Raw genomic sequence first — 13,722 nt, 5'->3', positions numbered from 1 at the left:
GAAAAGATATGTGCATTCCCCATGTTCATTGCAGCATTATTTATAATAGCCAAGATATGTAACCAACCTAAGTGTCCATCAGTGGGTGAATGGTCCATCAGTGGGTGAATTGTATTATGTATATAATGGAATATTCTAAAAAAAAGAGGAATCTTGCCATATGTGATAGCATGGATAGAACTTATGCTAAGTGAAATGTCAGAGAAAGACAAATACCATATGATCTCTCTTACAAGTGGAATCTAATAAATAAAAACAAGAACAGAAAAATAAAAAACCCCATTCATAGATACAGAGAACAGATTAGTTGCTACAGGAGGCAGGGGGTGAGGGAGTGAGAGAAATGGATGAACCTTTCTTAAAAATTTTTTGTTTTGTTTAAATAAATTGAAGGGTGCCTGGGTGGCTCAGTTGGTTAAGCCTCCGACCTTGGCTCAGGTCATGATCTCACGGCTTGTGAGTTCAAGTCCCAAATCGGGCTCTGTGGAGCCTGCTTTGGATTCTGTGTCTCCCTCTCTCCCTGCCCCATCCCGCTTGCACTCTCTCTGTCTCTCAAAAATGAAAAAACGTTCAAAAAACTTTTTAAAATAAATAAATAGAGTAAAAAATTTTAAAAAGGAAGAAAGAAGGAAACCAACTACACTCAACTCCACTGAGTACCGAAGGTCTGCCATTGTTCCATCTGAACACAGCAAGATACAAATCACCTTAACAAAAGTATGACACTACAGACTTACAATCAGTTGGCCTAAATTCTGAGTTGCTTCATTGAGAAAACTAAGGAATTTGAGTTGGCATTTGAGATTTAAAAAAAATTATTTTGATTCCAAATTCCACCTTTTTATTGCTGGTATATATATATAGGAAGCAAATGATTTTTTATAGTGTGCTTATATCCTATGACCTTGTTGTACTTGGTTATCAGTTCTAGGAGTTTTTTGTAGATTCTTTGAAATTTTCTGCATAAATAATCCTTTTACTTAGAAATAAATCTTTATAACTTTTGTATATATTTTTTGTCTTACCGCAACTAACTAGACCTCAGTTTTCTTTTAACTCTAATGTTTCTGCATCCTCACTAGTTTTCTCTGTCTCCCTGTTTCAGATGATATATCTTTTTTCACTCATAAAAATTCATATAGAATAAAACTAAAATGTGGTTTTTGCCTACAAGAAGATTGTAGTGTGGTGGGTGAGACGCCAAGTGAACTGATGACTCATCACAATACAATATGAAAGTACTGTGATAGAGCTCTGCACAAAGAACTGTCATTGTTATTTTATTGCCCTTTGATTTTCCTTCTACCTCCCTTTGTAAATTTTTTTTATGTTTATTTTTTTGAGAGAGAGCAAGAGAGAACACACACTCATGTACGTGCACGCAAGCAGGAGAGGGGCAGAGAAAGAAGGACACATGAATCCGAAGTGGGCTCCAGGCTCTGAGCTGTCAGCACAGAGCCCAATATGGGGCCCGAGCTCACGAACACTGAGATCATGACCTGAACCGAAGTTGGACACAACTGACTGAGCCACCCAGGCGCCCCTACCTCCTTTAAGGGTATCTTCTCTACTTGCCTTTTCTTTTCTGTCAGTCATAGTATCTCTTCTTTCTAGGGCCTTTCTCCTCAAACTACAAATGTAGTTGTTTTCACCATTAAAAAAAAAAATCAGGGAAGAAATCAACAATAACTGATTCACTAACAAACCTCATGATAGAGTAGTCAGAGCCTTTGTTTCTTCGCTCGCCCACATTTTCTCTCTACCCCCTTAGACTGTGGCGAAATATTCTCCCAGCAGCACTCTCTCCAAGGCGACTTTCTGGGTAAGATGAGATGGCTTTAGCACTTGCTTTAATTTGAGGTGTCCCTGGCTCATCCAAGTCATTTTGTGTAGCAGGCAGTTGGATATGCAGGTTTGAAGCCTCAGGGAGAGAGCAAGTAATTAGGAATCAGCAGGCTTTTTCCAGTTGGTAGCAAAACCATTAGCAAAAATAGGATTGCTCAAAAAGCGTTTAAAGCAAATTATAAGTTGCTGCTTTTCCTTAGACTCATTTCTTCACCCTCATTTGCCTAACTCCTTATCTTTCAGGAGTCATCTTGGCCATGATTCCTCTGGAAAAGGGGAACCTTAAATGATGCTCTTTTAAGCTTCAGCTGAACAAGTGCTTCTATATGGTTCCTGAATGTACCCTGTGTTTACCTCAATGAGAATATTTATCTCACTTTGTCTACTTTCTACCTCTGTCCACTAAACTGTATGTTTCTCTGGGGCACCTGGGTGGCTCAGCCGGTTGAGCGTCCGACTTTGGCTCAGGTCACGATCTCTTGGTCTGTGAGTTCGAGCCCCGCGTCAGGCTCTGTGCTGGAGCCTGGAGCCTGCTTTGGATTCTGTGTCTCCCTCTCTCTCTGCCCCTCCCCTACTCATGCTCTGTCTCTCTCTCCGCCAAAAATAAATAAACATTAAAAATTTTTTTTAACTGTACGTTTCTCAAGGACAAAGACTATATTTTAGTACACTGCATGGCACACAGAATTTATTACATAAATATGTAATTTTTGATTCATCAGCTATATATATTTACTTATCTTTATAATACAACCTTTATAGTAGATTCTACCTGACTTTTACCCCTTATTATTTAGCATAGTGCCGCACAATTATCATCAGGACAGAATGTATTTGCATTTAAGGTGCATACTGGTACTGAAGTATTTTCCTTCAGCAATTCTTAAGCCAAATGTCATAAATATTTGGTTGGGGGTGTAGAGGAAGATTGCTTGTTTTTTGCTTCCCTGATAACTCCTCTGCTCCAGAATTTCATTTGTATTACATAAATCACATTAAAATGAATATTGCTAGTAGTCTTCTTCTGAATTGTATGCTTTGGAGAGTGATTTCTCAAAATCATTTTATATTACATTTCTAACTTTACATAAGTGATGTTTCTTCTGTTAAGTGTGTATTAAAATTTTTATTTGCTATTAAACACTATCATAATGGAATAGAAAGGGGACAGAAAAGAAAGGATGCAGGAAAGAAAAAATTCTTTTCAAAGACAAATTAGCCCTGGTTCTACAAACATAAGATATACAATTGTAAATCTTTTTTCATTAAAATTTTTTAACATTTATTTATTTTTGAGCTGTCAGCACAGAGCCTGATGCAGGGCTCAAACTCATAAGCCATGAGATCATGACCTGAGCTAAAGTCGGATGCTTAACTGACTGAGCCACTCAGGCATCCCTACAATCGTAAATCTTTTAATATAAAACAATTTAGAATGCAATGATAAAGTAATATGAATGTTTGATATTTCCTGTTGTATGTTTCTGTCAATTTTGTGGAATCAGCAACTATTCATTGAGCTCCTGCTATTGTATGGAAGTCACTGGGAAGATTACTGAGTGTAGGCAACCTGTCCTTTAAGAAACAAATATTGCTTATTTAAAAATATAACTTGGCTATACTTATATTTTAAAATATATCAGCTTAAGACAGGGAGCCACTAGCCTCTTTCTGAAAGGTATTGATAGTATGTTAGTAAACATAATAACCTGTTTTATGAATCTGTATTATCTGTAAATCTCCAATTAATGGAATTTGTTCTAGTGTTTTGTCTTTGGTGCCCTCTTGTGGATTTTTTATAAACTGCTTGTAACAACAATTTTTAAAGGTGTTATTTTTATTTTAAAATAGTTGATTTTTTAATTTTTATATTTTGTTAGTCTTTTGACATCATTTTGGCTCTAAGAGAAAAAAGAAAAACCATGGTTAAGGTTGCTTTTACTTTTTAATTTACTGTATTGTATATCAGTATTATGCACAGGGGATGTAAGATAATCTTTTGTTTGGAAACTTTTAATATAATGCCAAGAACTTGTGCAGTCTTGCATCATGGAGCCTCTGAAGTCCTGCCCACACGCCTTCTCACCATTTAGGCTTGTACTGATGAACAAGTCTTTTATGACTTTTGGAGATCTTGAATGCTTTGATGTAACTCTAAAACATGCCTGTGAACATGCAAAAAGTTAGGATCCATGAAGGCAGAAGTTTCTGTTTGTTAAAGACAGGTATGTCAAAGACAGCAGCTGAATAAGCTCGTATGCTGGCCTTGCAGTGAAACAGAAGGACCACCTACTTATACCAATGAGAAGAAAGTTCATTCGTTGGACAGATTCTCAGATACTGTAGATCTTAATAGCTTTTGTTGGTAAATACCAATTTATTACCTTTTTCGGCCTGTCAGACATTGAAGCGGTGCTTAAGGGAAGCTGTTTGAAAGAGAGCATTTTTGATGTTTTTTCAGTAGTTCTTAGCTCAGTTGGGTTGAATGTGGAGCTAATGAGACCAGAGTTAACCAGCTGCTTCTGCTGTGAGCCATCTCACTGGTAACAAAGAAACAAGGTTTGTGGGTAAAGGGGCAATGGGGTAAGTGCTCTTCTTTACTGTATTTGGAAGTGGAATTTGAAGATAATGTTCCCGTGTCACTTCAGTACGTTCACCTTGCTGTAGCAGAGAGGTGTTTTTAGTTAAGTGGTACAAAGCCCTCTTTTTGGATGTGAGACATAAAAGCAAATGTGCAGTAGTACCCTTTCATTTTTGCTTTTACTAATTCAAGTAATAAGTCAAATTTATCATTGACACAGGTTAGCAGTGTAACCAACAACCTCGGATTTTGTTATGCACAGGGAGAAAAGTGAAAGATTCCTGCCATAGTTTTCCCCAGTTTTATGTCCATTCCCTTGAAGTTGCACCTTACATGCCTTGTTGATTTCTTATTTGACCCTTTTACCACAAATTGATTATTAGATTTCAATGCCTTCATCATGTGAGAAAGTGGCAAATTCCATTAAGTCATTTTTTGGTTATAAATAATTGGCATTATTTATTTTATCTTCTCCATCTTTTCAGATTAGAACCTTTCACACTTTTCTCGAGTCAGTTTCATCTCTTTAGGTTCAGAGTATTGGAGTTATTTTGATAATTTGACCAGAAAGTTTACATAATCTATTGATTCTTTCAGGATTTCTTTCAGATTTGACTTGTGATTCCTGTTTCTGTAAACCTTTTAGTACAGGCTGTGATTACCTCAAATCTGGATTTCAGTAATAACCTTCTGACTCCAGGTTCTCTTTCTCCAGTCTTGTCCTCCATTCAGTCTTGAGTCTTCAAGGTTCCGGTCAGTCCTCTGCCGACCAACCTATTCCATTTCTCAGTGTTGAGAGCACTCTGTAAACTATAGGTCATTTGTTAATGCAGTCAGAATGACTTAATGCCTTCCCTTCTAGACAGAATTATTTCTACTTTTGTGCTTGTTTTTTCCAATCTAAAATGCCACTGTATACTCTTTACTAATTTTTATCCTAGAAATTTTTGTCTTAGAAAGATGCAGCTTTCTAAGTTGACTAACTTAATTTTAAGGGAGAAGGGAGTCTTACTTCTGGTGTTTGTTGTTTCTACCCATTCTCGATAGCTTGTTCATTCATTACTTATCTTTTGGATTGTGAGCTCAACTCTAGCTGGGTTTTATTTCTGAGAATGATTATTTCTGGGTTGATGATTGAGTTTGAGTCCCTGTCTAGGGTGGATATTTTTGTTTGTTTCCATCAGGCACCCCAGGTACTTCCATAGTGGGACTGCATTAGGCTAATTTCTCAGCATGAAGTTTCCCACACCTTGTGGGTAACGTTAGAAAGCCAAAACCCATAACTATACCTTCTAAAAGGAAGCCCCACCACCACCCACTTCCCATCTTTGCATAAAGCCGAAGTGAGACAAACAAGTTTGCATGTCTTCTCTGCCTTTGAGTACATTTTTTCTTGTTCACCCTTTCACTGAGGATGTAGACTTTCAAGATCCCCACCTTTATGCAGGGGTTTCAGTTCTACTGTGGAAAGAACCCAAAGACTTGTCGCTTGTTCCCTTTATCCACTAAAATGGATACCCTATTACCACCCCACCCCCATCATCTTATGCCCCTAAGGCAGCCCCTGAGGTCAGATTTAGGTTATTCTCACTGTTTCCCAGCTCTGTTTGGGGCCCTTGGGGATTTCCTTTAGTGTCTCAAGAGTTCAGTTATGCATTTATAGTATGTTTGTTACATTTATTATTTGCTGTTTTAGTGTCATCCCTGATTAGCACCTCTAAGAGGTTTGAAAGATATCCAGACCACTATAATATTGCAACTGTTTATATAATTGGTTCATTTATATATTTTACACATTCACTTTTTTCCTAAAAAATAGTTTTGGAAAAAAAATAAAAGTAAATTTTGTATGCTGTAGCAGAATGTATCCTCAGTGGAATTCTCTAGTTGAATCAAAACCATTAAGATCACTGCTGTATGCTGATAATGTGCTGTTATGTAATTGTACTAGCAGTAAAGATGTATTTAATATTTCAAGAAGGGAAATAAAATAGAGTATTTCCAATTAGAAAAACACGTATTTAAGGGATAGTCTATCTCATCAATGTTACAAATGGCAAATGCTTTCTAATGTGTTTATGTGAACATCTTTAATATCAAAGAGTAGCTGAATATTTAGAAAATCCTTTAAAGTAGTAGATCTTGCATATGTTGGGATACCTAACGCAAAATCTGATTATTTCTCAGACTGTTACAGCATAAATCTATCTTAACAATGGAGTAGGATTTCCTAATAATGTTTTCAAATATTTGTATTCCATGTGGATTTTATGATTCATAACCTGGATTATCATCAGTACTCTGTTTTGCATTCCTGGCACATGATGACCACTGATTGAAATGCTATTGTATTCCTTACTGGAATTGGCTGCTTTCTACAGTGGAGAAGCATCTGTTCCACAGACCTTTTTCTATAAAGTATCAACATGTTTTTCTTCTGCTTTTCTTTTGTGAGGAATAACAAAATATATATAAATGAAGTGTGACTTTGGAAAAACATTTTAACTGTTTTATTGTAAAAATGTTAAAAGCACCAAATGGAATTTTAATAATAATCTAAAATACCAGGAATAATTTCAGAGTTAATGATTTTTTAAAAGTAAAAAGTATTGCTGAAAAGTTTTTACCACCATCACCACGTTATTAGTGTTCGAGTCTTCAAATTTCATAGAAACTGGTTCTCATTCCATCTGTACTTTATTAATTACTGTTTGGGTGCCACCCTCCCATTAGCGAATTGGGTCCTCATTCTTTTTTTTTTTTTTGCATTGCTATTTTATTTACTGTCAATTTGTAAATTAGATTAGCATCCTTTAGCAAAGTGACTATGTCAGTGAAGATAATATGCTATGAGAGCAATCGCTTCCAAACTTGATTTATTGTTTTTATAATTGTATAGATTGTCTGGGCCAGTTGTGTGAATCCAGAAGTGCAGCCCTCATTATTGTAGATTCAAATCTAATATGGATATAGGAAGACTAAGAGTATTGTTGCCCATCACCCAAATGTTATGTTAATTGTCACAGCACTGAACCTTACAAGGATGAGAGACAAATGACTCACACATATAAAAATAGATGCAGTGTTTTGGGAATTAAACTGGTTGAAACATGATAAAATAAGGTACTAAACTAGCAGTTGATTGTTTAAAAGAACTGATAGAAAATCAGTTGTTTCCTTTCTTCCTCAGTCGGGTCTACTAGAAAGAGTAATTCCAGGTTTTTTTATTAGCTTTCGGACCAAGTACAAATCAGTTTATTTATGTGTATGTCAGTTTCTTTATCTTTTAGCAAAAATGAGACATGCTCCCGCTAACCACTATTAAATTCAGCTAGACCTGAGAAATGCTGTAAATAATTGTAAAGCTTTATAAAATTGAAAGTCAGATCTTGGGCTTCAGAATCAGAATGACCTAGTTAGAATCCTTATTCCTCTACTTATTTGTTGTATGACCTTAGACAAATTATTAAACTCACTTGAATTTCAGGTTCATTGTTTGCAAAGTGGGGTTAATAATATCTCACAGGATGAATAAGAGGATTAAATGGAAATAGCCTACAAAAAGTTTTTAGCGTAAGTTCTACTCATTGGTAACTATTTTTATGACTATTAAAAAATGATCAACTAATAATTCTAGTTAATAGCATTATTTTCCCTCTCAGTTTCTTCAGTTGCCATTCTATATTTTATTAAAAAATATTTTTTTAACATTTATTCATTTTTAAGAGACAGAGATAGACAGAGCATGAGCAGGGAAGGGGCAGAGAGAGGGAGACAGAATCCGAAGCAGGCTCCAGGCTCGGAGCTGGCAGCACAGAGCCTGACACGGGGCTTGAACTCACGAACTGCAAGATCATGACCTGAGCCAAAGTCGGATGCTCAACTGACTGAGCCACCCAGGCGCCCCAGCCATTCTGTACTTTAAAATAGTAAGTTAAATAAAATTCTCCTGTAGAACCTTGTATAACATTGTCCTCAGTTCTGTGCTTTGGCACTACCTCATAATAAGGGCTTTAACATTAGTTTAATAGATTATATAGTAAGAACAGGCTTTGTGCTGGATGCCAGGAATAGAACTGTTAACAAGATTTGGTTACTGTACTTACAGGTTTTAGAATCTAATGGGAGATTTGGACAAGTCAAGTATATAGATAATTACAGTATTGCGTAATAAGCATATGAGTGGCATAAGCATAAGGTGCTCTGACAGTACAGAATATGGCACTTAATTCAGTCTTGGGGTGTCTGAGCTGAGAAGGGATGTCTGAGTGTGGCTTTGCTATAAAAAGAAGCTGTAATATAAAGCAGTCACCCAAATTTGTGTATATTTGTTACGTACATAGTATGTATCCTTTTGACCTAATTTAAGGGCAGCCTCCTCTGCGAGGCTTTCATTTGTTAGAGGCAGAGGTAGAGGTCACTTTTCTCATGGTACTTAACAAATCGCCTGGTAATTTATCCCTCACACGTCAGTCAGTTTCTCTTAGACATCAGACTCCTTAAAAAACCAAAATGGAGCAGAATTTTTCTTATTTATCTTTGTATCTCCAATGCCTGGTCTACTCCTTGACATATTACAAATTTACAATAAATCCTTGCTGAGTGAATTAACAAGTGAAAATATAAATTGATCCATTTATTAAATAAGTTCTTATTAAGTACCTATTGTGTGATAGGTGTTCTAAGCATTGGAGATTCATCGATGAAAAAGAAGCCTCTGCCTTCATCAAACCTACATTCTAGTGGTAGAGAAGCCAAGTAGAGGCTATGAAGAATACAGAAGGATAAAAGATCGATGGAGACGTTGCTTTCAGCTTGGTGGTCAGAAAAAGCCTCACTAAGGTGGTGACACCTAAGTAGAGACTTGAGTTAAGTAAAGAATAAAGCTGTCTTGTGGAAGAGCATTCCAGGTTGAAAGATCAGCCAATTTAAAGGCTCGAGGAGGAACATGCTTAGAATGCTCAAGAAACAGCCAAGGATGGAACTTGGTGAGTGAGAAGGAATGTGATAGGAGATAGGATTGGCAGATATTACTGAACCAGATCACATTTGGCTGATAAAGATTCTGGATTTTATTCTAAGTGTGATAGGAGGCCAAGAGCAGGGTTTTGAGCAGGAGAGTAACATGAAATGATTGATTTATCTTTTGAAAGGATCAATCTGCCTTTGAGAGACTAAAGTGGGCAAGAGTGGGAACAGAGAAAACTATGCAGAGGCCATTTTTTAATGGTTTTTAACAGCTTATAATTTTTAACAGTTTATATATATATAGTTTACATGTATAGCTTATAATTTTTAAATCATACAGTATAATTGTACTGTTTTTAATAGTACAAATAAGAGAAGATGGTGGGTTTCACGAGAATGGACCAAATAATTTGTGTGGACTCTTTGGGAATAGGCGCTGGTGACATAAGCTGTTAAATTTGTAAGCCTGTACCTCTAACTTAAGCATTCAAGTGGATCAAAATTTAAATGTAAGTAAGATACATGCATTTAGTGGAGTAATAGACTAAGAAATATAAGAACTAGTTTCTTACTCCCACTTTGCTTTTAAATAGATATGTGTCCTTAGGGATGTCTCTTGCTTTCTATGAATCTCATTTTTTTCATAAATAAAATGAGGGGTTGAATTGTTAAAGGCTCATGATTTTATAGTTCTGTGTAAAGTAAATATGTAATGAATGCTTACTGTATATGGAATACCAAATGAAACACTGGAGTAGATTCGGAGGTACTGTAAGGTATTCTTATCTGTAAGATACTTATATTTCTAAAGGATTTACAAAGCAGTTATTCACAATATGAGATCATAAATTTAAATGCAAAAGTGTGTGATGCAGCTTATAAATTCTATAGAAGTTTAGAAAAGAGGATAATTAATAAGGACTAAATTAGCCATGAAGGTAGTAGATACTTGATCTGGGACTATAGGATTTAGTTAGAATGGACAGAGAGGGAAGAGCATTCTGAGTGGAGAAGAAGACGTGAACAAAGAAAGAACAGGTCTTAATGAGCATAGCGTGACATGGGTTTATAGCAGCTGGAGACTCAGTTAAGGTTAGCCTGAGTAAAATGGAGGATATTTGGACAATGGGAAAATAGGATTGGCCAGATAAAATAGGATAACATAGAAGACATTAAAATGAGGCAGAAGTGTTTAGCTTTTAAGGCAGGCAAGAACTATGGCCATTAGAGATTTCAGTAGGATATTATGGTACAATTGTTTTTAAGAAAGATTCGTATGGTATATGGGCTTTGAAGAAAGTGTGAAACTACTTTGTTCTAGTAATATGTAGGCATTTTGCATGTTTTTTCTCATTTAATCATCATAACTCCAATGAAAGAAACTAAAGTTTAGAGAGTTTAAATTGTTTACCTAGAGGTCTTATGTCTCTTAAGTGATTCAAGCCAGGAATCTGTCTGATTCTAGAAGGTCAGGGTGGGAGAGACTGTTTAGTCAGGGAGCTTTTCTTGCATTCACCCAAGTATGAGGCAATCAGGAATTTACTCAGTAACAGTTGATATACAGAACTCTGTTGATATAGAGAATCAAAGACAGAATGAACCTAAGAAGACCTGTTGATTTTTTACTCTTGGGTAGCTAATGCAGATTATTGTGCTTTGTAGTGGTCGTTGTTGGGGATGGAGGCAGACAGGAGAGACTAAAGAGGTAGATGAGATGATATCTGATTTGGGATTGTCGAGTTTTAAACGTCATTAAGCACTTAAGTAATAAGTTCAGGAAGATTTCGGGATTTGGGAATCTTCAACATGTTAGATAGTCGAAGCATAAGAATGACGAAGTCATCTAAAAGAAGCTGAGAATAAACTGAGGGTTGATGGGGGGTGGTAGGGAGGGGAAAGTGGGTGATGGGCACTGAGGAGGGCACCTGTTGGGATGAGCACTGGGTGTTGTATGGAAACCGATTTGACAATAAATTTCATATTAAATAATAAATAAATAAATAAATAAATAAATAAATAAATAAATAAATAAATAAATGAGAACCTTGTGAAAGAAGCACAAAAGACTTTGAGAGATATGCTGAATTTATCATGCAGGTTCAGGAAGAGGAAGGGCCATCAAACAGCTGAGAACTATACAGATGTTCCTATTCTCTGTATTCGCAGTTGACCTCTGTCAGAATTAGGTTTTGCTTGTTTCTACCTAAAGTGGAATGTATGTAAATGAATTTCACAGTATGTATCAAGTTTTTCCAAGTAGCATTTTGTCTGGTTTCTCAAACAGAATTTGTTAGTTTATTTTTATGGCCCAATTTCAGTTTATCTTTTGACGAACATTCTAAAGAGCAGTTTTTGGTTCATATTTATATTACTGATTTGATCTTTCTGTGAATTTGCATTTAAAAACTAATGGCTATGATAGAACAATGAAAACACAGGCAGCAAAAGAAAACAGATAACTTTGACTTTATCAAAATTAAAAATGTGTGCATCAAAGGAACCATCGAGAAAGTGAAAAGGCAACCTACAAAATGGGGAGAAATACTTGGAAATCATGTATCTGCTAAGGGGTTAATATCTAGAATATACAATGATCTCCTGCAACTCAACAACAAAAAACAACCTATATCAAAAATGGGCAAAGGACTTAAATAGACATTTCTCTAGAGAAGATATATGAATGGTCAGTAAGCACATGAAAAGATGCTCAGCATCATTAGGGAAATGCAAATCAAACTACAGTGAGATACCACATATCCACTAGGATGGCTGTTATCAAAAAAACTAGAAAATAACAAGTCTTGGTGAGAATGTGGAGAAAATGGAACTTTGTGCACTGTTGGTGAGAACGTAAAATGGTGTAGCAACTGGGAGAAACAATTTGGTGGTTTCTCAAAAATTAAAAAAAGAATTACCATATGATGTAGAATTGCACTTCTAGGTTTATACCCAAAATAATTGAGAGCAGGGACTCAAATAGATACTTGTACACCAGTGTTCATTGCAGCATTATTTATAATAACCAAAAGGTGTAAATAGCCTAATGTTCATCAACAAATGAAAGGATAAACAAATGTGGTGTGTATATATATATAAATGGAATATCATTCAGTCTTGAAAAGGAATGAAATTCTGACACATGCTACCACATGGATGAACCTTGAAAACATGCCAAGTGAAATAAGCCAGACACAAAAGGCCATATATTGTTTGATTCTGTTATATGAGGTACCTAGAATAGACAAATTCATAGTAACAGAGAGGAGAAGAGAGGTTACTGGAGATTGGGAAAAGGGGAGAATGAGGAGTTATTTTTTAATGGGCACAGGGTTTCTGTTTGGGATAATGAAAAAGTTCTGCAAATGGCTATTAGTGATGATTGCATAATACTGTGAATGTACTTAATGCCTCAGAAATATGCACTGAAAGTTATTAACATGTTAAATTTTATGTATATTTATCACAATTTTAACAAGAAAAAAGCTAATGGCCTTTGTATGAAGTTTTGTAAACATGACTGTTAGAATAGTGCCAACATGTTCTGTCTTTAATGTGCTGTCTCATATTTTTTTGGTCACTGTATTCTTTGTTTTGCATGTGTTGGTAATTTACCTATCTTAATCCTTATTTTAAAAATAGCTAGGGGCGCCTGGGTGAGTCAGTCGGTTGAGCATCTAACTTCGGCTCAGGTCATGATCTCGCGGTCTGTGAGTTCAGCCCCGCGTCGGGCTCTGTGCTGACAGCTCCGAGCCTGGAGCCTGTTTCGGATTCTGTGTCTCCCTCTCTCTCTGCCCCTCCCCCGCTCGTGCTCTGTCTCTCTGTCAAAAATAAATAAACATTTTTAAAAAATTAAAAAAAAAATAGCTAGCAGCCTTCTATTTCATCAAATAGAAATTCTGTTGCTTGAGATTTAATAACCTAAAACTGTAGATTATTTTGGATAACTTGGGCTCTTATGATAACATTTGTATGTATGTCTGTATATTAAAATTAGCTGTATTAGTATTTTCATTATTTAAAGTGATATTGATATCATATTAAATATATCAAATTAATTATATTACTATAATGTATGATAAATTAATATTATTAAATATATCAGATATATTAATATTACATTAAATTAACGTTATATTAAATTATTTTGAAATATAGTAATAACATTAAGAGGGAGATGGGCAAAATGGGTGAAAGGGAGTGGGAGCTACAGGTTTTCAGTTATGGAGTAAATAAGTCATGGAGATGAAAGGTGTGGCATAGAGAATATAGCCAACGGTAGGGTGATAGTGCTGTGTGGTGACAGACAGCAGCTACACTTGTGGTGAGCA

At 35.8% G+C, this 13,722-nt stretch overlaps 1 protein-coding gene across 1 annotated transcript in view; it reads left to right on the top strand.

The window, feature by feature from the left end:
* Positions 1-13,722, top strand: part of STK3 (serine/threonine kinase 3) — a 283,379-nt gene that overhangs the window by 183,268 nt on the left and 86,389 nt on the right.

Source organism: Panthera pardus, unplaced genomic scaffold (assembly GCF_024362965.1).
Source record: "Panthera pardus isolate Hobbes unplaced genomic scaffold, ASM2436296v1 HiC_scaffold_7, whole genome shotgun sequence".
Classification (NCBI taxonomy): Eukaryota; Metazoa; Chordata; class Mammalia; order Carnivora; family Felidae; genus Panthera; species Panthera pardus.
Note: the sequence above shows the minus strand (reverse complement) of the source record. Positions and strands in the feature narration are given on the sequence as shown.